This window comes from Nyctereutes procyonoides, unplaced genomic scaffold (assembly GCF_905146905.1).
Source record: "Nyctereutes procyonoides isolate TBG_1078 unplaced genomic scaffold, NYPRO_anot_genome, whole genome shotgun sequence".
NCBI lineage: Eukaryota > Metazoa > Chordata > Mammalia > Carnivora > Canidae > Nyctereutes > Nyctereutes procyonoides.
This window is the reverse complement of record NW_026575049.1, coordinates 46,412,489-46,437,129: the sequence shown is the minus strand read 5'-3', so window position 1 is coordinate 46,437,129 and position 24,641 is coordinate 46,412,489. Positions and strand designations below refer to the sequence as shown.

The 24,641-nt window shown below is 49.6% G+C and overlaps 1 long non-coding RNA gene across 1 annotated transcript; it reads left to right on the top strand.

Annotated features, from left to right (window-relative positions):
• The first annotated feature begins 8,322 nt into the window (after window positions 1–8,322).
• LOC129511691 (uncharacterized) lies at window positions 8,323–21,978 on the top strand. Its single transcript, XR_008664880.1, has 3 exons — window positions 8,323–8,466; window positions 11,188–11,242; window positions 21,783–21,978. It is a non-coding gene; the product is annotated as an uncharacterized LOC129511691 (long non-coding RNA).
• The last annotated feature ends 2,663 nt before the right edge of the window (window positions 21,979–24,641 follow it).

The window sequence follows — 24,641 nt, the reverse complement described above, 5'->3', positions numbered from 1 at the left end:
GCCAGGGTGTTCCTGGAACTGTTTCCTAGAATTTTCCTTCATGTCATATTCTGAGGATTTGGGAACTGCCTCTAAGTGGGATAATCCCATTGAGACTGCTTCAAGCTCTAGCTGCACCAGCTCCAAAGCATGTCCTGTCTCCTGTGGCAGCAGTAGGGACGAGGAGGGGGGTGATATGGGACAGAGATCAGGTCAGCCTCAGGCCATGGGACTGGGCATTCGTGCTTCCGCCCGTTTATACCTCCCACTCCCTAAAAGACACTAGCCCCTAGAGTCCTGGCCCTGGAATATCAGGGCACCTCTGTCCCCACTGGCAAGGGGTCACAGGAGGAGCTCCCTAGTTAGGGAAGAGTTGCAATTTGTGAGACCAAACCCCATTCACCAGGAAACTGGGTGATTATACTTGCCTCAAACCCTCAAAGTGAAATAGTGCAGCCTGCATTCTGTTGGATTTCTCCTGGGGGAGCCAAGGGTTGTTCGTTCAGAAGTTTGTGCAACTGTGTTTCTTGAGGGTAGGGGTTGTACTGCACGCCCCCAGAAGTCCCTTCAGCACTGACAAAGTACTGGTGTATCAAGCACACAGGCTTGTGCAAAATAGCAACTTAATACAAGTGTGTTGGGCAAAAGGACGGGAAGATGAGCAGTGGGATGGACTAGATCTGAGCCTCCAACAGGTCCTCTCCCATTTGAGGTTCCATGCCTGCCAGTTCAGAGGGTAAGGCCTAAAGAGAGGGGCGCTGTCCCAGGAAAGCAGGGGGCCGTTGAGTGGATTCCCTGGGAGAAGGAGAAGGAGCAACAGCAAAGCATCGATCAGTCAAATCAAAATCCCAACAGCCCCAGAAACCCTCTCAACAAGGCCTGGCAGGGACTGGGCTAACGTGTCCACTTGCTCAAACCCTGCCGCAGGCTCCCACCCTCCCTCACAGCTTCTAGGGTGCCCGTCAAGCCGCCTCTTGCCAAATAAACCCGCCTTTGTGTGTGTGTGTCCTGGAGGAGAGAGAATGGACTGGGGGAGGGGGAGGATCTGTTTGTCAAAATAGTCCTCCTGAATGCTTTGAAGGGCCTGCAGTTTGGATGAGTAAATATTTTCCCGTTCAGATGAAAGGTGCAATCATCGCCGGTTTTTAATTACTTTAATTAGAAAAGATTGCCTGAATCTTGTACTTATCTGTACTATTGTGGGAACTGCCAGAAAATGAAGTGCAGGGAAAACAGGTGGAGTTTGACCTTTGCTCTAAGCATCTTGAATTTCTTCTAGGCTGGTAATTAAGAAGAATCAGGGGAAGTTCCTTGCAGAATCTAGGAAACGCAAACACACACACAATCGTAGACAGGAGGGCACGCCAGCGCACGCGCGCTCTCTCTCTCTCTCTCTCTCTCTCACACACACACACACACACACACACACACACACACACGCACATTCTCATGCACGTGTGTACACATGGGTGGAGGGAAAAATGGACCCCAGTGTGGCAGACCAGAAAGTTCCAACTTTGAGAGCGGCATCCTGCTCCCAGCCCTGAGAGGTGGCTTAATGAGTTTCCCAGGGTGGCCTAAAATGATTAATTAAGCAGCAGCCCCTCACGCCCTCCCCACACAACGGAAACCCAGTAACGGTCTGTTTGGGGAGGGAGCAGCAGGGGCCCCGATTCCAGAGGCGGTTGGGGACGTGATGTAAGAGCCAGGAGCCCCAGATAAGGGATGATAGCAACGGCCTGTAACGGCCACCAAGGCTCACCCTGCCCAAGCCGCGGCCAGAGGGCCTGCCTCCGCTCCTGGCCTCTGGCCTCCTGCTCTCTGTCTGGGGACTGCCCAAGCCCAAGGGACCCCTGGCAATATGGCAGAGCAGACACAGTTGTCTCTGGCCTCCCTCCCTGCCCATTTTTACTGCACACCACTTCTGAGATCCCAGTCAGACACTGAGAAGGGGTTCTGGAGACGGCCTGGGTGTCCAGGCCCACAGGCACAGAGCATCAGGGGAAGGGAAGGAGGAAAAGAGGGTGAGGGGCTCCTCTGGGGCCCCGGTCCCAGATCGCCCTTGTCAGGGCCAACTGCATCTTTCAGAGCTGTCGAGGGACCCCACAGCCCAGCATTAACCATTCAACTGATTCAACAAACATGTACTGAGCACTTCCCGCGTTCTAGATGCAACGGTGGGCAGAGGTATGGAATACACACCCCCGGACCCAAGCCATGGGCATCCAGATTTTGTTGCCCTCAGAGAGTCCTGGAATCCAGGTGGTTCTCATGTCCAAGCAGGGCTCAGTACTCAGGCGTCCAGAGACACCTCAGGTTTCTGCATCTGCTCCCCAGAACTCTATGGATGATTCTGTCGGAAAGTGCCCCAAGGATTCAGCTGGGGCACTGAACACAGGGGCTTTTTCTTCCACAGACAAGACCGTGGCCTTCCTTCCCAGACAGTTACGTCCCCCAGGGGTTGGGACAAGAGCAGGACAAAGGTTTCTGGCATAAGAAACACCCAGCTGGGGGTTTGAAATCTGTCCTGGTCCTTGTAAACAGGCCTTGTGAAGGGGACAGGGGCTCTGAAGCAGGCCCAGGCCCAGCCAGCCCGAAGGGGCCGTGGGTGGGGGGTGGGGTGGAGGTGGGGAGCCGGCCGGGCCAGGAACAATGTTTTCCTTTCTAAAACGCTCCGGGTGCTTGGGCTGGATTTCCAGCCTGGTGTTTACAGCAACTGCAGCCGCATCCACGACCATGTCTGATTGTACATGTGTCTTTCTCCGGAGCTGTCCGGGTGTTCGCGTGTCCTAGCTGAGTGCCGATCACATCTGTGACTGTAGGAGGCCCTCTGAGGACAATGGCTCTGGCCTCCACTGTGTGAGCTCTTCCACCTCAAAACATGGCTAAAATAAACCTTGCTGAAAAAGCTTTAACAAGAAATTTTTTTTTTTCCCTGTCCCTGGCACGGGCAATCACACCAGCGGGTCTCCACGGTCAATTTAGGAAGCTTGGGAAAACACTGCTTGTAATTAAAAGTCTAGAAGGCCCTCAATTAGGGCAGTGTTTGCCCTGCCAGGCCCGTTCCCAAACCCCACTCGGCAGCATTCCTCTCCTAGCTGGAAAAGCCTTTGATTCACACCAAATGTTCAGTGGCTACATTGGACCTGGCCTTGGCACCACCTCCCCTGCCAGCTGCCCAGGGCACAGGCGGGCCTCTGCCCCAAAGCCTGGGACCCAAGAGCTTTGTCAGCTGAGGCTGGCCCAGCGGGCCCAGCGGCTCTCCCCGCCTCCTGAGTTCCTGGCCCCTCCCTGAGACATGGGGCACCCAGTCCACCCTGCACCCACTCCCCGACCAGGGTGGCAGCGCTCACTCTAAGAATGAAAGGCCGCATCTCAGGCCTATCTGAGGCTGAGGCAGCTGTGGTCATCGTGGAGAGAGGGCGGTGTGAGGGTCAGTGAGGGACCCCCCAAGGGCTCCTTCTTACTCCTCTGAAATCATCTCCACCTGAGCTGAAGCCTGTCCTGGAGCTACAGCCACCTCAGGAAATGGTAGCTGGAGGGCTCTCGACTATTCCCTCAAAACCAAAGAATAGAGGGCCTGGCTGGGAGGGTCAGGAAATAACCCAAACCTCTGACCTCTTGAATCCCTATGGACTGAAGACCAGGAGTTGAACTGGAACAGGGCTCAGGGTGCCATGTTTGCTGCCTCCTGTTGGTGGGGATGGGCAGCCAGTGACAGAAATGTGGGGGCAGAGGGTGTTGTCTCCTCCCTGAAGCAAAGGATCAGGCCCTCAACTGGGGGGAGGGGTGCTGGTGGAAGAGAGAGAGGTGCTGAGTCAGCTCAGGAGCAAGCCTCTTTTCCCTCCCAGGACACACTTGAGCTCTGCACACACGCACACGCACACACACACTCACTCTGAGGCCACTCTGAGATCCTCAGTGTCCCAGATGACAGCCACCCACCCAAACTCACGTTCCTCCACAGGTTCGTGCTGACACCCATTCACAATCCCAGACGCAGCAACAGTCAGACACAGACAAAGGCCTATGGGACGCACACAAGACCAGACTGCCTTCTGGGGTCCCCGAGTCCTCGGAAGTGCCTGTGGTGAGAGCAGAGGCAGACAGCCGAGTGGGGTTAGGAGTCGCCGCGCAGGCAGATGGTCTGTGTTGCAACACCAAGGTCCGTCCTGAAGCCCACTGGCCGTGTCCTGCAGAGTCAGGTGGGAACGTGCGGGAAACCTCCGGGAGGCGGCCCTGGAGTGCGGCCTCGGAGTGCGGCCTCGGAGTCCCGGCTGGGCTCTGCTGGTGCCCTGGAGGGAGGGCCTGTCCCAGCCGCGGGGGAATGGCAGGGGAAGGGTTACAGGCTAACCAGAATAAACAATTACTAACGGGAAAGGCAGCACATTCCAGCCCTGCTTAGCAGGGCCGCCAGGCCCGTGGGTGGTTCTTGGATTATTCGTTTCCTTGAAAACAAAAAGGAAAGTTCAGGGCAGTTCAGCTGTGCCCTGAATCTCACTCCGGGGCCTTTGTCTCCGGCCCCCTCACAGCCCTCGTGCCCCCACACACGCACACGCGGGCCCGCTGGCTCTGCCAAATGTCCACTGGGAAAGTTAGGACATTAATCCCCTCCTCGAGCCTACAAGACGAGCAGGGGAGGCTGAAAAGAAGAATCGAAGAAAGCCAGGGGAACGGGGTAGGAAAGCAGCCCGGAGAACTCGGTACCCTGAAGGCTCCAACCTGCGGATGAGGTGGGGCGTTTGTTGATTCACTCAGCAAACCTGGAATGGAGACCCTGCTCTGCTCTGAGCACCATGCCAGCCTCTAGCTCCTCCTTGAGGGATTCATGGTCAGGAAGCCCTCATCTCCCCCATGGACCCCTCTGGGGTGTCTTCTACCCATTTCCATCTCAAATCCCAGCACTCTCCTCCCTATGAAAACCTGGTTTCCTGATAGATTCTGATTACTGGATTCATACTGAGATGTAAGGTGGCTGATAAGGCTGAAGGAGACCCTGCCGGGCTGAGGTCCTTTCTGAGGAGGGAAAGAAGGCAGGACCTCCCCGAGGGAGAACAAGGGGGGCGGCCAGCTTGCGGTGAACACAGTCAAGCGGCCTCTGGGTCTGTCTGAACACATCCTTCGCCTTTCATTCCCACCGAAGCCCTGTGAGGAGGCAGCCTCCCCATCATGAGTAGGGAAACTGAGGCTTGAGAAGGCTTCAGGGCCTCCCTCAGGCCCTTGCATGGGCTGCCTCCTCTCTCTCTCTCTCTCTCTCTCCTCAGATCTCTGAATCACTAGCTCGTTTCCATCTTTGAGGTTTCAGCTTCATCCTCACCCCTCTAAGAGGGCCTGTTTGACACCCCCCCCACCCCCCCGCTGAAGTCAGAGTCTGCCCCTCATCGCCTCTCTGGTCCCTTCCCCCTGGGGAACATACCAATTTCAAATGTGCTTTTTTGAGGTCTGCCTTCCTCACCAGACCGTCGACTCCTGGAGGGAAGGGCTTGAGGCTATTTCGTTTACCGTGTGTATCCCAGCGCCTGGGATTGTGCTGAGCACACAGTAGGTACTCAATAAATGTGCGGCCTGAATACAGAAACGAGGGGCTATGTAGCTCAGGTAGGTGGAGCCAGATCAACTTCTAGGCCCCCACTCAGATTTGTGTTGCTTTCCTCCTCCGCAACTCCCTCAAGCATGGAGGTGAGCAGGTGCACAGAGCCTCTCCACGCCACGCCTGGGCTGTATCGAAAGCAGCCTACATGTAAAAAAGAAAAAAAAAATCAGATGCCACAGCGGGGCTGCGTGTTGCTTCTGCAAGGACCAGGTCCCTGGCCCAGAGAGTGTCTCAGGGGCCTGGACCCCACGGGGCCTCTCCCAGAGGGAGTGCCAGACAGGGACTGGTTATTGCATTCCATTTGGACATGCTCATTCACCCCCCTGGTCCATGGACTTCTACCAGGTGCTGAGCTGGACTCTCAGGCATGCACCTGCCCTCAGCAGGCACCTAGAATTTCCAGACTATCAAAGAACAATCCTGGTCTGTGGTGCTCAGACCCCGTGTAGTGGGAGATGCCATGGGAGACAAAGCCGTGCTGCAGAGGCCAGGAACGTCATAATGAGATCAGGTGTGGGCTGAGAGGGGGGCTGACCAGGGTGGGCATGCCAGACACAGGAACAGGGTATGCAAAGGCATAGAGGTGAGGGGGTGCCTAGGGGGCCTGGGACATGCAAGCAGTTCCCTAGGCCTGGATCAGAAGGTCAGGCAGGGAGAGGCCAGAGAAGGAGCTGGGGAGGAATGGGCCAGGTTACTGAGGGCAAGGTCTGCAGGCTCAAGAAGCCAGGGCTTCACTGGGTAGGCAATGGGGAGCCCAGCAGGTCTTTTAAGAGGGGAAAGACATGAGCAGGCTCTGCATTTTTGAAAGCTCACTCTCCTGGCCATGTGGAGAGGGCTGATGGGAAGTAAGATTGAGCAGGTTGAGGGACTGTGGCCGCCATCCCAGCGAACTCCAGTGGCCTGGACTTGGGGGCAAGAAGAGAGGCGAAGGGAAAGAGTGAGAGATATTTAGGAGGGAGTGTGAGAGGCTTAGGATGAACTGATGTGAGGGGACGAGGGCACAAGGGTTGTCACAGGTGAGCTCCGGGATTCTGGTCCGCTCAGCTGAGGGGGGCAGGCAGTAATCCATGGGACAGGATGATGTATTGGCCTTGGCTGCAGGTCTGGTTGCCACTAGGGACTAAGTCTGTCCCGGGAGTGGGGGGTGGAGGGGGGTGAGCTACTGGCTTGGAGCTCTGGAGCTTTCTGAACCCAGGGAGAGCTTTCTGTCCAGGGAGAGGAGGAGGCAAGGAAATTGAGCCAAATAAGAAAAGAGGACCCAAGACAGAGCTGCCCCTGCCTCTGGGCCAGATCAGATCTCAGTGTCCTTCCAGACCTACTTCCTGTCTTCCCACCCGTCCTGTGTGTGAGAGAGCTGGGTGAGAGAGCTGGCCAGGGACCGGCTGGGGGAGGGCAGCAGATCAGGATGGAGGGAGGGCCTCGGGTGGAGGAACAAAGGTGCAGAGGCAGGATGCGGACCCTGTTCCAGGCAGGACTCTTCCTGGTCCAGGTCTGGCCAAGGCCCAGAAGCCCACTGGGAGTCCTGGGTGCAAGGGCTGGCTGCTTAGTGTGGTCTCCCTTGGTTCTGGGGAAGGACAGACCCAGCTTAAGTGGACATGGTGGTCCAATGCCGTGGGGGGCGAGCCCCCACCCCAGGGTAACTATAAACTTAGGGCCTGCCTGGTCCAAGCCAGGGGGCTGGATCTCCCATCTCTCATTTCTCTCCATGTCGTGGTGTCTCCAGGGGCTGAGCACTGAGGTGACAGGGAGAAGCGTGGCTGGAAATAGAAACCTTGAGCTGGGCCTCATTTTCCACTCCCTTTCCTTTCTGTGGTGTCCGAGAGAGCGCTTTGCTTCCTTTCTCAGTTTCCGCCTTGCCTTTTGTGGGCTGCGTGCCAGCTCAACCCAGCCGAGGTGGCCACGGTCCTCGGGGAATCTGTTACCAGCCCTCAGCCCGTTGCTCTGAGGTCAGGTGAGGCTTTGGGACCCCAGCCTACCTCCTACCCCCTCACTCCACCCAGACCCCCGTGCATCCCCACCTTTGACCTGGTCTCCCCACACTGGCCAGGGATCTCTCTCCCTAGAGAAGGCCCAGAGGACAGGGCTGTGCAGAATAGGTAAGACCAGCAGACATGCCTTTTTATCACCTTCGGCTCTCTTAATGACAGCAACATAGCCAGTGGCCAACCACTAGTGGTCCGCTCTGTCCCGCCAGCCAGTGCTGGTCCAATGTTCGAAGCCAGTAGATGGCCCGATGGGATCCCCTCACATCTCATCCATCTTGCCCTCATTCCCATTTCTGATACTCCTTCCCCTGCCCCGTGTATATGGGGTGGGAGGAGTGCCCCAAGATCGATTCTGGCCAACAGGACCTGCCTGTTGGGTGGAAATCATCATGATAATTAGTAAGCCTTCTTGGAGGCCGCTGGTGAGGGTGAGGAGGTACAGGAGGCAGGCAACAGAGCCTGCCCAATGGGCCAGGGAGGCCCCCAGAGAAAGGCCAGTGATCTCCAAGTTGTTCTTGGGGCTGAAACGGAGAACTAGCCCCTTGTCCTTCAGAGGGGACGCAAGGCCTGGACTGGGCATGTTCCTTGGAGACAGAGAAATAGAGGCTTGGGGTGTGTGTGGGGGTCAACTCCCAGTCCAGAAATGGATCTAGCCAGGGAGGTGGGGTGCCAAGGGATGCCCCTAGGGGCCTGTGAGTCACAACCATCCCTTCCAAGGCTCTGATCTCTCACCCCGCCCTACACGCAGCAAACTCTGCACCAGACTCTGCTGCAGACAATGCTGTAGGAGAGAGGCTGGCGCCTGCAGGGCCTAAATCTAAACAGAGGCCGAAGGCACTGGCAGTGGGGAACCAGCTGGCCCCCATCCTGTCCCTCAGGAGCCACCCCGTCCTCAGCCCAGGCCTCCAGGTATGACCTGTCTTCTCAAGGCTGTGTCGGCAGAGTTCAAGTGTGAGAGCTGCACACTCCTGACCCAACTGCCTTCTCCCAGGGGTGGGACCGAGCACAGCAGGGGCCCTGCACAGCCAGAGCGCTCTGCAGAGCTGAGGCCCCGTGGGCTGTGCCATCCACCAGCCCAAGCAGGACTCTGTGCCGGCCTGGAGAACGGGTGGGTGCAGTAAATTTTTATTGGTTTGATAAGGGTAAGCTGAACGGATGTGCGTGACAGCTTTTCCTTTGGCCCTTCTGGGGTGCCGGTCCTACTGCATTGGGCCCGTTTCCATCGGTGTAAAATGAGAGTTTCAGATGAAACATGTGGTTTTCAAACTCTGCTCTCAGAGCCCCAGGGATTCTCTGGGGAAGAATCAGGACCGTGACAGCTCTGGTCTTACCAGGTACACTGGGGCCTCATTCCTAAGATTTCATTTGCAGAACAAGCTCACAGTTGGGAAAAGTTTGATCACCTCTGGTCTGGGTGATGCCTGTGTCTATCCCAGCTCGAACCTTCCAGGGATGAGTAATGCTGCATCTGCTGCAGGAGGGCCCAGGCTGCTGAAGGAGACAGGGCAGGCCAAGGAAGGGTGAACCAAAAGGACCAGCCCCTCAAACCCTGGGTTGAGTGCAGTACTGGACATACAAATACAAATGCCCAGGACACAGGGACAAGGCTGGCTGTGGGAAGTGGCTCGGGAGGGTCCAGGCAGACCCAGAGGAGAATGTGTACCTGCATCTCCCCTTACATGCCTATGCACACATGCATGCACACACACGCATGCACACACACACACAGTTTGCCAGAAGACTCCAGCTCCAGACGTTTCCTTATGTCTGCCTCTGAGCCCTGCCCATTCCCACTTAGCTCCTCTGTGGGCTCTTCAAGCTGACCTAGCAGAGCTCTGTCTGAAGTTGAGGAAAACATATCTCTATCTGTTTTTCAAATATTTGGGGCTTGCTAAAGACCAACACATTTTTTTTAAAAAGTGTGTATAATTTGAGGGCAATTTAATCCATATGTTTCTGATTCTCTTGTACTTAAATCATCAAAATATTGATTTTTAAGAGCCATTTGATGTCTAAGGAACCTTTTTAATAAGCTTTTAAAGCTCTTTAAACCCAGAGCCTGGAGCCAGTGCTAGGGCCCAGGCAGGCCGCTGGCTGGCCGCACCCCCTCCCCTGGGTCACGGTTACTTGGAGCCAAGTCTCACTTCCCCCCTGCAGGCCTCACCTCGGCCTGGCCTCCCTGTCTCCTCCAGAACTACCCAGGAGTCCCAGCTACAGCAACTTGCTCTCTGGACAGAGCGGCCCACCCCTTCCTTCTTTTTTGCAGACTTCTCTCATACTTCCTCAAAGCACCCTCAAGACATAAGACAAGAGTAACTAACACAATTTTTAATTCTTAAACTCTGTAATATTTTGTGGCATAACTGTGCTATAATTTACTTAACCGGATCTCTATTGGAGACCTTTTCGGTCATTGCCCTTGGTACACCTTTATGCGCATTCCTAATTATTTCCTCTGAATAAGTTTCTAGAAGACAAAATGCTGGGACAAAGAGTATGCACACCCTTAACACTCTTTACACCTGTGTCGCCACATCATTTTGCTGAGATTGTCCCGATGGACGCTTGCAAAGTTCTCCATTTGCATACTCTTGGAAAGAACTCTCCTTATTTGTTTGTTTGTTTGTTTGTTTTCAAACAATGCCAGCCCATCTGAGCACATACAAGCTCTCTCTTGCTTAGCAGTTCAGAGTAGGCTCTGGAGCCAGAGTGCCTGGGTTTGAAATCCCAGTCCTGCTATTTACTAATTGAGAAAGCTACTTACTCAGGCTGCGCCTGTGTTCCCATCTATAATTTGGAGATAATAATGGCACCTACCACAGACTTTTGTTCTGGGGATTAAATGGGATCCTCTATATAAACTGCTTCAGATAGTGTTTGATGCGGAGTCAGTGCTCAATAAATGATGGCTAATATTATAATCCTCTCTGCTGTTCCTTCAGCCCGGAATGCTACTCTTTCCCACCTACTGATGCACTTTTGTTTCCCACCCACCTTTTTGATGCACTCACTACCTGGGTCATCAGGTAAGATAGACACTAAATTGTCTACCTGCTAAGCTGTCAGCCCCAAGAGGGCAAAGCTGGGGTTTGTCTAATTCCCAGAGCCTAGTACAGAGCCTGACAGGCTATGGGCACTCCAGAAACATTTGTTGAATTGAACTAAACTGAATTGGATGGCCTGCATTGGCTCTACTTTCTTCTTTTTAATTTTTTTTTTTTTGGTTGTTGTTGGAATATAGTTGACACACAACCGTTGGAGTTGAAATTAGCTTCAGGTGTACCAAATAGTGAATCATTTTCTCCCTACATTATGCTGTGAATGACTTTTGATTATTTCCAAAAATCCTCTTTATCCAGAAAAGGTAGAGATTTGCCCCCTGGGATAATCGAAAGAATGTGCTGAGTCTCACGGGGCAAGTCCCCAGGATGAGTCCCCCAAATGTTTAAAGGGATGGTAGCATCACGGGTGGCTCCCCCATGGCCAGTCTGGGCAGATGGACTCGTTCTGGCAGAAACATCCAGCTGCAACTGACCTTTGGCACAGCCCGTGCCCTGAGCCAAAGCTCATTTCATTACTTATCTCTAATCTGTTCTTTCTCTGCCAGATACTATTTCTTTGCCTTTTCAGCTGGGAAACAACTCTGTCTCCTCCACTGGTGGCTCTGTGCTAGACCCGATGCTCGGTAAGTTATTTGGCAAGTAGGGTTGAAGGATGCTCAACTTCTCTTGACACAGGAAACTTGCAGGGGGCTGGGAAGTGCCTTCCTGTTGCCTCCACTGCTCTGCTCTGGAGAAGCCCATTTCTGGACACCCCACCATCATGGGGGCAGTCCAGAGATTGGCACTGTTGTATTTGTCCCCTTGGGGTGCTTCAGAAGCTCACCAGGGTCTGGAGGCCCTGGAGAGGAAGCCCTAGACCTTCTAGGCAGAACCTGAATTCCAGGGCACCAGGCAGAGAGGGCCCCCCGTGTTGCCGCCTCTCAGCCCCCATGGCCCTCACCCCATACTTACAGGGAATCAGTTCTGCCCAAGACAAGACCCATTTCAGTTCAGTTCAAATCAGCTCACTTCTATCCCAGCAATTCACGGTGCAAATCAAAGCCTGGGGAAATGGGTAGCCAGCCCCTGAGGTATAGGGTAAGACATGCTAGGAATTAGAGTGGCCTCACCTCAGCACACCGATTCTCCATGCTTTGATCCTATATAACTCTTGTTGCCCATATGGTTCATTATGGAAGAGACTATGTACCATCAATCTCTATCACCATTTAATTGTTCATGTGTGCACACATGTTTAAGTTCCTGGAGTGCCAAGATCATATAGTGAATTTCCTCTGACTCTTCCCCAGATCTTACACAAGGCAAGGCACAAAGCTGAATGAACTCATGAACGAGCAGCAAGCCCTAAACTCCCACTCAGTCCAAGGAAGAGGGTTAGACTGGGAGTCAGAATTTCTGCATTTGAAATCTGACAAGTTGCTGTGTGACGTGGGCAGGTCTCACTTTGTCTCTGTTGCTTATTGTCCATCCCCCCAAAGAAGGGGTTGAATTAGATGATCCCTAAGAGTCTCCCCAGCTCTGAAGACACCGAAGTCTCCTTCCCACACTTGGCTCTGTTCCCAATTGCCAGCCCTACTCAGTCACTCCAGACACAATCCATCAGACCCACGAAGGCCGAAGGCCCCGATCCAGCTCAGGGAGGGCCTTTTGCTCTCCTGCCTCATGGGGCTCAGGGCTATTTTGTCTAAATTCTCCAAGAACAGAAAAAATAGCACAGAGGTTTTTGCTAAAGCCCAGTGGGCAGGTCTCTCTGAGGACAGGGATTAAGTTTGTCTCTGTTGATCTCCCTCCAGTCAACTCTCCCGTCTGGGAACCAGCTTCAGATTCCCTAGGGTTTATCTCCCCCATATGCCATTCCCTTTGCATCCCCCTGAGCCATGTTGAGCAATCCCTCTGGAGCACCTTTGCAAAGCAGAATAGAACCTAGAAGAACAAAGCACATCTTGATCCAGGCTGGTTCTAAATGAATTCCCTCTTCCTTCAACAATCCCTGCTTGGGAAGGAAAGGAGAGCCCCCTGACTCCCCAGCCTGAGACACAACTGCAGGACCCTCACACCAGACCTGAAAGACTATCTCTACTGGCAAGGAGTGGGGACAGTTTCAAAGGGCCCCAGCTTCCCCTCATCCCAGCCCAGGACGTTTTTTCAGGCTGTGATGTAGCTAAGGGTGATGGGTTTGTGGGATGACCTTTACAGGATTATGTGGATTTGGAAGGGTCATGCAAAGGTCAGCAAGTCTGGGAAGACAGAACTCAGCTCTGCACAGGAGAGATGGGCAGAGGGGTCTCTCCATCTCTGAGTGAGCCCTCTGTCTCAGAACTGCCCATCTGCCCAGGGAAATAGGCCTCCTGCCCCTCAAAAGGTCTCCCTACCCTAGAAACCAGCGTTGGGCTGTGAGGTACCATTTCTACAGATATCACTGTGATGGGAATGTTTATGTAAAGAGTGGATGAGCAATTTTTTTAGCAATTTACGGGATTTTTAAAAGAAGATTTTATTTATTTGAGAGAGAGAGAGAGAGCATGTGTGTACATACGTGAGGGGAGGAGCAGAGGGAGAGGGAGAGAGAGAATCCCAAATAGACACCCCATTGAGCATGGAGCCCAACTCGAGGCTGGATCTCATGATCCTGAGATCACAACATGAGCCAAAATCAAGAGTCAGACACTTAATGACAAAGCCGTCCAGGTGCCCCATTATGCAATATTTTTAAATCCAAGTTTTCAAAATCCTAGTGTTCCAAAACAGAGGAAACACTGATGCTTCAATATTCAAATAGACAATCTTTTATTTTTAAAATAAAGTTCTTAGGACACCTGGGTGGCTCAGTGGTTGAGTGTCTCCCTTTGGCTGGGGTCATGATCTTGGGGTCCTGGGATCGAGTCCCGCATTGGGCTCCTCACAAGGAGGCTGCCTTTCCCTCTGCCTATGTCTCTGTCTCTCTGTGTGTGTTTCTCATGAATAAATAAATAAAATCTTAAAAATAAAAATTAATTAATTAATTAAAGTTCTTAGAGTTCATAATGAATTGGGGCTCTCTCAGAAAGCCCATTTTTAAATGATCTTGATTCTGACTCATTTTGTTTAAAATATATGATGCTTATGGCCCTTTTTAATGCATAATCTCACTCACTCACACACACACACATTATGATTCTGGACAAGTTTCTCAGTATCTCTGGGCCTCAGTTTACTAGTTTATGTAGTATATAAAATTTACATAATAAAAGGCTGGATGACCATATCCAAGGTCCCTTCCAGCTCTTTAACTCTATGAAATCAAAGGAATTCTGGGCACCCAAACTTATATGGCAGCTGTAGAGCAAGGACACTACTAACTATGCTGCCTTGGGTAATTGTCAGGGCCTCCCTCAACCTTGGGCCATAGGGGGCAGAGCTGGCCAAAATGATGAGGCTCATGCCTTTGAGAAACACCTCTGTGAGCTACTCAACGGTAGCTTCACATCTGTCCTGATCACTGCTGGCATTCCTGTCACCTAGCATGGGGTCTTGTACCTAATAGGTACACAAAATGGTTGTTGAATAACCAGGTGAATTAATTAACTAGTTAACAGCGCATGCATGCTGGTTCTCTGAAAGGATTCAAATAGCTCTTTTCAAATGTGTTTCTGTTCTAAGAACACCTAATGTGAATTTTTACAGAGGGCTCTGGGCCAGATATTGGTAAATGCGTACGATATTTAAACAGGTCCAACATAACTTGTATAAAAAGCCTCCTCAGTGAAAAGTAACTTATGCTAACACGAGCAAGTGAGTTTTCCTGAGCAACGGCAATGGGGGAGAACGTCACATGAAGAGCCCTGACATGATGTTTCATTGGGAGAAATGAGGCCGTGGTTTTTATTATTCCAGTAGAAGGTAGACATCAGAAATGGAGCCAGTCTTTGGCCTGGTTAGTTTCTCAAGGCCAAGGTTGATTCAAGTGAGGTAAGGTGATGAACGAAGGACAAAATGCTAGGGAAGTCACAGATGTGCTGTGATGGGAACTGCATAATTGATGGGGCGGTGCACAGGTTCTTATCCTCCTGGCCCTTTGTGGCCATTCTCTGGCCAAATCAAAGGCTACCAAGGCAGCCTCTACATGATTGTCAGAATTCTAGGAGAATTATCATCTCAGACACAACAGTCTGGAGCTGGACTAACCTGGTCTTTCTGGTCCATCTGTCAAGTAATGGATTGTTGGATCAGATGATGTGATAGCGCCTGTGTACCCACATTCTCGACTCTGGACAGCTTACACTTGGTATACACTATGCACATGAAGACAAAAATCAGGGTGATGTTTAGACTTGGTAGGATCCTGCCAAGGGATTAGGATTTTAAATCCTTAGGATTTTAACCTAGGTTAAAAATCATGTTCTAGGGAGCCTGGGTGGCTCAGCCATTGAGCATCTGCCTTAGGATCAGGGTGTGATCCCGGGGTCCAGGATCAAGTCCCACATCGGGCTCCTTGCATGGAGTCTGCTTCTCTCTCTGTCTCTTGCTCTGTGTCTCTCATGAATAAATAAAACCTAAAAAAAAAAAAAAAATCCCAGAGTCCATTTGGTTTGACCTCAGAGGGAAAGGTGGCCATCTCCTTTAGCTTCAAAATGGATTGTTGTACCTGATCAGGAAGATTTGTCCAAGTGTAACACAAAATGTTGGCAACAGCACATATAACTCCCTGACTAGCAAACAGAAAATCTAAAGCTCTGTGATTGTCGATTTCCAACCGGGCCAAAGTGTTTAGATTTGTCTGATAAACCTCAAAAGCTTTGGAGGATTATTTATAACTTCAGCTAAGATGAATAATACATCTCTCTCATCCTTTTCCAATGGTATAGCCCTCATTATAGAAATCACCATTTAGATGTTGCACATGAAAAGTGAAAGAGTATTTCCTCCAGGTAATTTTCTAGAATAGCCCATGCGGTTTCATTTTGTAAGTGCCTGGAGGCATGTTTCAGTGAGATATGTTTCATAGAGGGTGTTGAGATCTTAAATACCTAAACATTTTGAGCAAGTTAAGGCTTGATTTCCACATTAAAAAAAAATAGTACCTTTGTGGAGTACAGACTGTCTTGAAAGCTGGGTGCCAATCGACACCTTTGACATCTCCTTTGGGAAAAACAACAACAAAAAACATGACAATGACTGAAGACATCTCCTCAGTAAAACCTATGTTACGGAGCAGCAGCTATGCTCTATAGTGAACCAAACCTGCAAAGTGGAAAGAAATTGGCAAAAATGTAAGTAAAAAATGCTAGACAAAGGAAACTATGTTAATCTGTGGCTCCAGAGACAAGGCTCCAGAGGCCTTCTTCTGAAGATTTAGAAGAATAAACTGTCTATGCCATGCTGTCTTCTGTTTATGAAGGTCTCAGGCTAGAGTCTCCTGAAGATCTTCTGCTTCAGAGGATCCCTGGGTGGCTCAGTGGTTGAGCGTCTGCCTTTGGCCCGGGGATTGATCCTGGAGACCTGGGATTGAGTCCCACATTGGGCTCCCTGCATGGAGCCTGCTTCTCCCTCTGCCTGTCTCTGTGCCTCTCTCTCCTCTCTCTCTCTCATAAATAAATAAATAAAATCTTAAAAAAAAAAAAAAGATCTTCTGCTTTGGGAGGATTCTTAAGAGTCCTCACTGTTTGGGATGGCCTTCCAGTTGCCAGGGTTGATCTGTGTTCCTTTAATTAAGAAGTGTAGATCCAAAAATCAAACCCCTGTAGTTTTACTGCTTTATTGGTGTCCACAATAACTGGTGAAGTCTTTTCCCATCATGGTCCAAGGGCTGCCTTTCTATGATGTCTCTTCTAGAAAACCAAGTTGTGGGTTGTACAAGGATGGATTAAGAGGATATTAATCATAAAACTGGTAGACTGAACATCCCTTACAGTATGTGCTTATAACTGCTTCTAACAGGGCAGAGTCTAGGATTAGAGGTGAAGTCCTAGGTGCTTGAGTGGGCTTGGTATCCTAAGGAATAGAGAACGAATATATTCTCAAAGGAGTTGATCTTCTGTCAATAAGGCCAGGGAAAGATGTTGGGCCAAGGAAATTTGAATGTTTCCTAATGCTGGACTAAGTTTAATTTGAAAATTCATCCATCCTTTCTACTCTACCTGAAGGTTAGGGGTGGTATGGACAGAGGAAATTGTGAGTAAGCACCAATGTCTGGCAGATCCCCTTAATGATCTTCTCAGTAAAATAAGGATACTCATCACTATAGCAGAAGATTGGTCCTCCAGTAAGAAACATAAAATTGAATGGTTTGTTTTAATGCTCTTCAACAAGGAAAGGCTTCAACAAACCAGGAAAAAAAATGCAAAAAACACCAACAACAAACAAAAACAAAAACAGCCAAATATATTCATATTCCATCACAGGGGATAATTGTATAATGTTCATTTGGAGGCTTTCAAATGGGCCTTGAGGTCTTGATTCCCATCCATGCCCCATGTTTACTGTTTTGCCAAGATTGTGTTGTTGGCAGGTGAGGTATGCACTAGAGCAAGGCTCAGTGAGCTACAGCCCACAGGCCAATTCTGGCTCGTGGACTTTTTTGTAAATAAGTTTTTCCTGGAACAAGTCATGCCCATTTATTTATGTACTGTACTGTCTATCACTGCTTTTGCACCCCAGTGACACACTAAAGAGTTGCAACAGAGACTATGAGATCCACAAAGCCTAACATTGACTATCTGGCTCTTTCCAGAAAAAGTTTGTTAATACCCAATTTAAGGCACCATTAAGATTTTGGTCTTAATGGTCATGTTGAAACTTCCCCAACCTGGCCACTGTGATTCCAGACTATTCTTAGTGGAGTTGTGCCATTTTTTAAAATAGGCATAAGAAGTTGGGTTACAATGAGAATCCTAAAAAGAATGAGCCACCAGTCTGGTGGAGTAGATTTAGACTGAGATGACTCCATGCAAGTTGATACCAATTGATCAAACGTGTTGCTTCTGCACCTCCTACCTTGGGGTCCCACCAGAAGGTGACTATTTACAACTAAAGTCCTCAGCAAAAGGGGTTTTTGGAGATTGTGTCTCTCAAGTCAACTCTGTGGATTGACAAAGTCAGCACAAAGAAAAAACCGAGCTTGTAACATTTTCAGAGGCAACCTAAGATAAGGTTCATCCTCTGAAGGCCACCAGCCAAGCAAGACCTTAAACATGTTGGTCCTTGGGGCTGGTTTTGGCCATGGCCTTTTTGGTATTTATCTGCTGATTGCTCTATGCCCATTTCCCCCCCTCCCCCTTATAGACAAATAAAGTTCATGGCAAAACAGGATAAGACAAGGTAAGATTAGATGAATAACATCTAAATTGTGGAAAAGTCCCTGCTCAATTAGAGAAAGATGTTATAATAAAAGTAAAAGTGACTCTTAATGACTTAGAGAAGCATGAAGAACAGGAAACTGACCATTCTTTTAAATAACATCTTGTTGGGGAAATAAATGCATTTTATTTTATCCCTCCTTGTGGGGGTCAAAAGTTCTTAGGGTAGGATACCAGAACACGACAAACACTCAGACTGGCTAATTTCTTAAGGTGAGGGTCGATGTATGAGATGCAAGGTTCTAAGCAAAAATGGAAATCTTGTACAAGTCGCAAAGTCTTCTGCTGTTGTTTAGAAAATTGATGGGGCACTTTTTCTGGTCCTCACTACCCAGTCAGTCCATAGGAATAATGGCTGTCACTTATTAGGCCAGGCACTATAGACAATTTATCACTGAATAGCCCTGTGTCAGACACTGTCCACACTTGATCTTATTTAAACCTTACACCAACACTATCCAATCTGTATTATTCTTCTTTCCATTTGACAGAGGTGGAAATTGAGGCTCTTGCCCCAAATGTGTCAGCTAGTAAGCACCTGAGCCAAAGCTACCCTTTCTCTCCATCAGCATCTCACTGCCCCTCCTGTCATTGTGACTCCCTGGACACAGCAGCCCTCATTCCCAGGACTCCCTTTCTACTTGGTCTCCAAGCAGCAGAAATGTGCCACTCAAGCATCCCCACACACCTTCATACTCAGGAGGCTTCTTTCCATTTTTTACCCTCCTCACTCAAAGTTAAAAGAAAAAGCCATGAAGGTGACCAATAATAATAGCAAAGGGTGCTCAATTTTACTAATCAAGCAGGAAATACAAATGCATGCCAAACCATAATGAGATGCCATTACACAACTACCAGACAGAAGAGCTCAAATTAAATCACCGATAATATCAAATGTTGGCAAGAATATGGAGCAACTGGTACTCATATAACCATGGGGATGTGAATTGGTTTAACCACTTTGGAACCTCTTTAGCAGTGTCTGCTAAAATTAAATATATACCTTCCCAGATATATTTCCAACAGAATTGGCTACATGTTCAAAATGCTCATAGCAGTACTATTTGTGACAGCTAAAAACTAAAAGTTACTCTAAATACCCAATCAATGGTAAAAATGGAGAAAAGCATTGTGGTATATCTACAAAATGGAATACTATACAGTAATAAGAATGAACTACAACTCACAACACACATGGATGAATCTCAAACATAATTTTGAACAAAGAATTCACACACAGAAGTATGTACTGTATGGTTTCATTTAAAAGAGGTACCCAGGGCAGTCCTGGTGGAGCAGCAGTTTGGCGCCACCAGCATCCCGGGGTGTGATCCTGGAGACCCCGGATCGAGTCCCACGTCAGGCTCCCTGCATGGAGCCTGCTTCTCCCTCTGTCTGTGTCTCTGCCTCTCTCTGTGTCTATGAATAAACAAATAAAATCTTTTTAAAAAAATAATAAAATAAAATAAAATAAAATAAAATAAAATAAAATAAAATAAAAAGGTACCCAAACAGCCAAAATTGTTTTGATCAAGATAATGTTTATCCTCAGTGAGGGGCAGGGTATATAAAGACTGGAAAGGACAAGAAGAGGCCTTTCAAAGTACTGGTAATTCTCTGTTGCTTGATCTGGGTGCTGAATACAGGTGTGTTCCCTTTATGAAAACTAATTGAGCTGTACTCTTACATAATGTGTACACTATTCTGAATGTAACTTATACTTAAAAATGAAAGTTTGAAAAAAATAAAGGCATATAGCCCCTCCTTACCATCCCACCACTTCCTTCTCTACCCATTCAGGTCCATTTTTATTTTTTATTTATTTATTTATTTTTTTACTATTTTTTTATTTTTATTTATTTATGATAGTCACAGAGAGAGAGAGAGAGAGGCAGAGACACAGGCAGAGGGAGAAGCAGGCTCCATGCACCGGGAGCCCGACGTGGGATTCGATCCCGGGTCTCCGGGATCGCACCCTGGGCCAAAGGCAGGCGCTAAACCGCTGCGCCATCCAGGGATCCCTCAGGTCCATTTTTAAAGAGAAGGAGTTACATATCCAGAGGGACCGTGTCAGAAATGCCATACTCATTTGTCCCTAGGATGGAGGTTCCTAGCGTTTGACCAATCTACCTAGCCTCACACACACTCTGCAGGTTATACCTTTGTCTTGCACCATGAATGTGGTTGGTAGTAACAGGGCTTTCAAATCAGACAGACCCCAGCTCTACTACTGGGCAAGTCACTTCATCTCTCCAAGCCCCTATTCCTTTATCTTCAAACAAAACAGTAGTTCTCATAATCTATTCACTGCCTGCTCAAAAGTCAAGTGTCCCACTTCTTTGCTTTTCACTGCCACTGAATACACCACGTGTGTGACTTCCCAGCCTCTCCAGTCGCTAGAGCAAGAGCATGTGACCTTTGGAGATGCTGAAGATGGGAGAGCAGAAGCACGGGAGGACCCTTGTGTTCTTGGTGATATTAAAGTGTCAGCCCTGGGATCCTGGCTCTGTACAACTGCTGGGGGAGAGAGGCCTTGGATGATGTCTCCTAAAGGGTTTGTCCTTGAGGGTTTGTTTCCTCAACTCCCCCATTAGGACCCTCTCTCTTTTTCCAGGCTGCAGAGCAGGTGCTGGGGAGAATAGGAAGCAGGCATATTGGATCCAACTGTGAGTTGTTCAGAAGCGCCTTCTTCCATCATTTCCAACAAGTATTTATTTAGTGCCTCTGAGTCCCAGGTACCACACTGTGGCCTGGGGACATGATAGTGGACAAGACAGATAGGATCCCTGGCTCTCAAACGACCACACCAGTTCAAGCGAATTCAGACTCTATCAACTTTCTAAGTCACTGTAAGCAGAACCGTGAGCATATTCCCAACTCTGCATTTGGAAATCCACCGATAATCAACCCAGGAGCACTCCTGGAACCCCTGGTTTGAGACTGCCCAAGATGAGTTGTTTTGAAGGGAAGTGAATATTTATCTAGCATCTTCTACATGTAAGAGGTGGGACCCATTTTCACCATTTGGGGAGCTTAAATTTTGGGGTGGTTGGCCCAGGACAAATGTTTGATCTGAGTAACATAAGTTATCATGCCCAAGGGAACCAAAAAGTCAGTCCACAGCAGCTGAGTCAGCTTTGGGAATGAGGTGACCCTAAATGTGGTGAGATTCCATCAGGCAAAAGAAAACTGGAGATGATCCATGAGAACAAGTAAAGGGGCACTGCCCAAAGGGGGATGAACACAGCTAAGCATAGGGACAGAAGACAAATCAGGCCAGAGAGGTGGTTTGCAGGCTGATCAGAGGACCTTAAATACCAGGTTAAGGAATTTGGATCACGTCGTGTGGGCAAAGGGAGATTTCAGGCCAGGAAGTAATGTGATGGAGAAGTGCTGTGGGAAGATTACTTTGGCATCTGTGAGAGGGATGAATAAGACCTTGGAAGTGGCAAACAGAGGCATGAGCACCTTCAGAGCTTTCAGAGAGGAGTTCACACCCGCTGAGTTTTATTCCTGGCTCAGTTGCCTTGCTAAGTAAAGACTGTGCAAATACACAGCAAGCCATACAGGATGACTGCTTGTCTCCTAATACCCATTTCCCCCTCTCTCTTTCCTAACGAAATCCTGAGTTTGTCTGGGGCTGCAAAATTCCCTGTTGAAAATATTTGCCTCCTCCCAAACCTATCTAAGAGTGTCCATATAACCCACTTCCGGTCAATGGAGTGTATAAAGAATTTTAGAGTGGGGCTTATCCAAAGATACGGTTTTCTTGATAAAAAGACATTAAGTTCAGCAGGCCAAACTTTTTCCCCCTACTCCCTTCTTCCAGCCTGGAACTCAGATGTGATGCCTGGAAGTAGCATAGCCATGAAGACAAACGCTTCAAGCGGAGGATGGCAGAGGAGGAAGACAGCAGGAGCCTTGCTTCTAAACAACTCCCTCGAATAGCTCTAACCAACATGGACTACCTCTCTCCAGATTCCTTATTATGTGAGAAAAATATCCCTTATTTGAAGGAGCCAAATGTAATTCTTAACAGATAAGTGTGGCAACCTGAATACCTCAGTTTCTCCCTCTTTCTATGATCCCACAACCTGGGGTATGAATGCATTATGCATCTGTTACATGCTTTTCAGAAGCTGCCCACAAGAAAGCTGAAGATGCCCCCAGGTTACGCTGCCCAGTTGGTCCCAGCTCTCTCAGGCTTACAGGGCCTCCCTGGCATGCCTGGATCCTCCAGAGACCAGGAGGCGATGCCAGCTGGAACAATCCCAGCATACCAGGTCTCCAGCTGTGGATCCAAGGAAAGAGCCTTAGGTCAGCTGTCAAGAGGCCTAGGATCTTGGAGGACCACCTCTGCTACTAATCAGGGCATGGCCTTGACCCAGTCATTCCTCACTCCCCGAGGGGCCTCACCCCTTCTTTAAAATGTGGAGATTGAGCTAGTATATCAGATTAGCTTACATTTAACTGTAAATAACAAAACAAATGAAAAACCAAATAGCATGTTCACATGGCATCAACAATAAGGAAGTTTATCACCCGATAAAGTCCAGAAACAAGGCCACCCCAGGGATGGTATGGTCAGCTGCTCACCAATGTCATCAGATACTCTGCAATCCTCCATGGGTTAGTTTTGTCCTCATTCTGACTTCCTTTAGGGGCACAGGGGATGATTACCACAGTAGGAGGCATCACAACCAGGCACACTCCCAGCCAAAAAAGAAAAGAATCTTTTTTTTTTTTTTTTTTAAGATTTTATTTATTTATTTGAAGCAGACAGAGAGAGAGACAGCACAAGGCAGGGGGGCGCTGGTAAGGTCAGAGGGAGAGGGAGAAGCAGACTCTCTGCCTAGCAGGGAGCCTATCACGGGGCTCAATCTCAGGACCTTGGGATCATGACCTGAGCCAAAGGCAAATGTTTAACCAACTGAGCCACCCAGGCGCCCCAAGAATCCATCGAAAGATTTTTAGGAGCAATGACCTTCCCCCACATTTTCCTGTTGGACTTCCCTTTACCTTTATCAGTCGGAAGTGCCTATTTCCAATCAATCACTGAAAAGTGATTCCCATCTGCTGGGAACAAACTTTGCAGAGCCAACCATGACCAGTACAGAAAGGGAGCCTTCTTTTCTACCAAAATATATGATCCCATGCTACAGAGTAGATAGAAGCAGAGGTCTTTGGACTGAAGTTAGGGATGGGGAGAAGGCTGGAGCTCACCCCTATTGTCCTCAGAGTCCCAGCCACAGAATCTTCAAGCTCTTTCCAACAGTACGAAAGCACTAGGCTCGAGCTCTAAGGCAGCTTCCCATCTTCCCCTCTCCAGCATCCCATGGGTCTCTGCTTCTAAGATGAATGGCAGGATGGGGTCAATGTGAAAGCGGAAACTATCCATGTCCATGGAGATCACTTGAAGGCCTTGAAGTCAAGGGCCTGGGGCTTCCTCTGGGCTTGCTACAGCTTGGGAAACTATATGGACTGTTCCACACTCTACACTCATAATAGCAACACCCATTTATATGACATTTTCTTGTCTGCCAGCCTCTTGGGCACACACGGTCTCATCCAGTCCTTGAAACAGCCCTATAAATAGAAAGCCCAGATGGCTCTACACTAGAGCCACAGAGATAAGGAAACCAAGGCACAAGTCAAGGAGGCATTTGTCCCACAAAACCCAGGTCTGGAGGAGCCCAGCCTAGACCACAGCTGCCAACTGGGTGTAAGGGTGAGTGCCACTCCTAAGAAACTGGAGGTCCAAGGGGAAAAGCCATATGCACGATGGCCAGGTGACTCTGGTCTCTCAATCTCTCTGAGCTCTTTCCCCTCGTCTATAGAGTGCAACCCACCCCCAGGGCCATTGAGAGGACTGGGGGAGCCCTGAGAAGGTTCCTGGGTTGCTGAGAAGGGCCGCTGGGTCCTCCTGGCTGAGGCTGCAGACAGCTCGTGGAGGGCAAGCACTGTCTCCTCATCTTTGGACTATACCCGAAGGAAGGCTGGGCCCCAAAGGCCCATTGCCACCTGGTGCATGCGTGGCCACTGCCTCTTCTCGAGACCGCCAAGGCAGGGGCCCTGGCCCAGCCCCTCCTCCACTCCCTGGAGGCAGGCAGCTGCTAATGGCTCTCCCCACAAGCTGCTTCATTAAAGATTTGTTCTGTGGAGTTGCAATCAAAATAAACAGACCAGCCTGAAAGCCAGGGAACTGAAAACCAATTAAGAGGGAATGGAGCTGGAAGGAGGGGTGGGGGCGGGAGGGGAAAAGAGGTCGGGGCTTTCCAAAGACTCAGTTCCCATGGCAGCCAGCTTCCAAAATAGTCTGGAAATGAAAAATAATGAAAACCACTGTGGAGAGAGCAAAACGCTCCTGGCAGGAGAGTCCCGACCTCGGCATTGGCTAAATCTCCTTGCTCGTGGCTCCCAGAGGGCACCCCAGTGGGTTGGAGCCCTGGTGACCTGTCCCTCTCCCCTCCTGCCCGGTCCTCTTTCCCTCCCAAGGTGGTGGATGGTTCAGACCCTGGTCAGGGCCCCACCAGGGCTTCAAGGTGAGGGAGCCGCATTCCACCCGGCCCCCTGTGGAAACCAGAGACACATGATGGAGGCTGGGAAGGCCCAGGATGAGACTGGAAGGGGAAGTTCAGGCACCCTGAGGCCCTCAGCCCAGTTTCAGAGGGCTTCCTGGAGGAAGCAA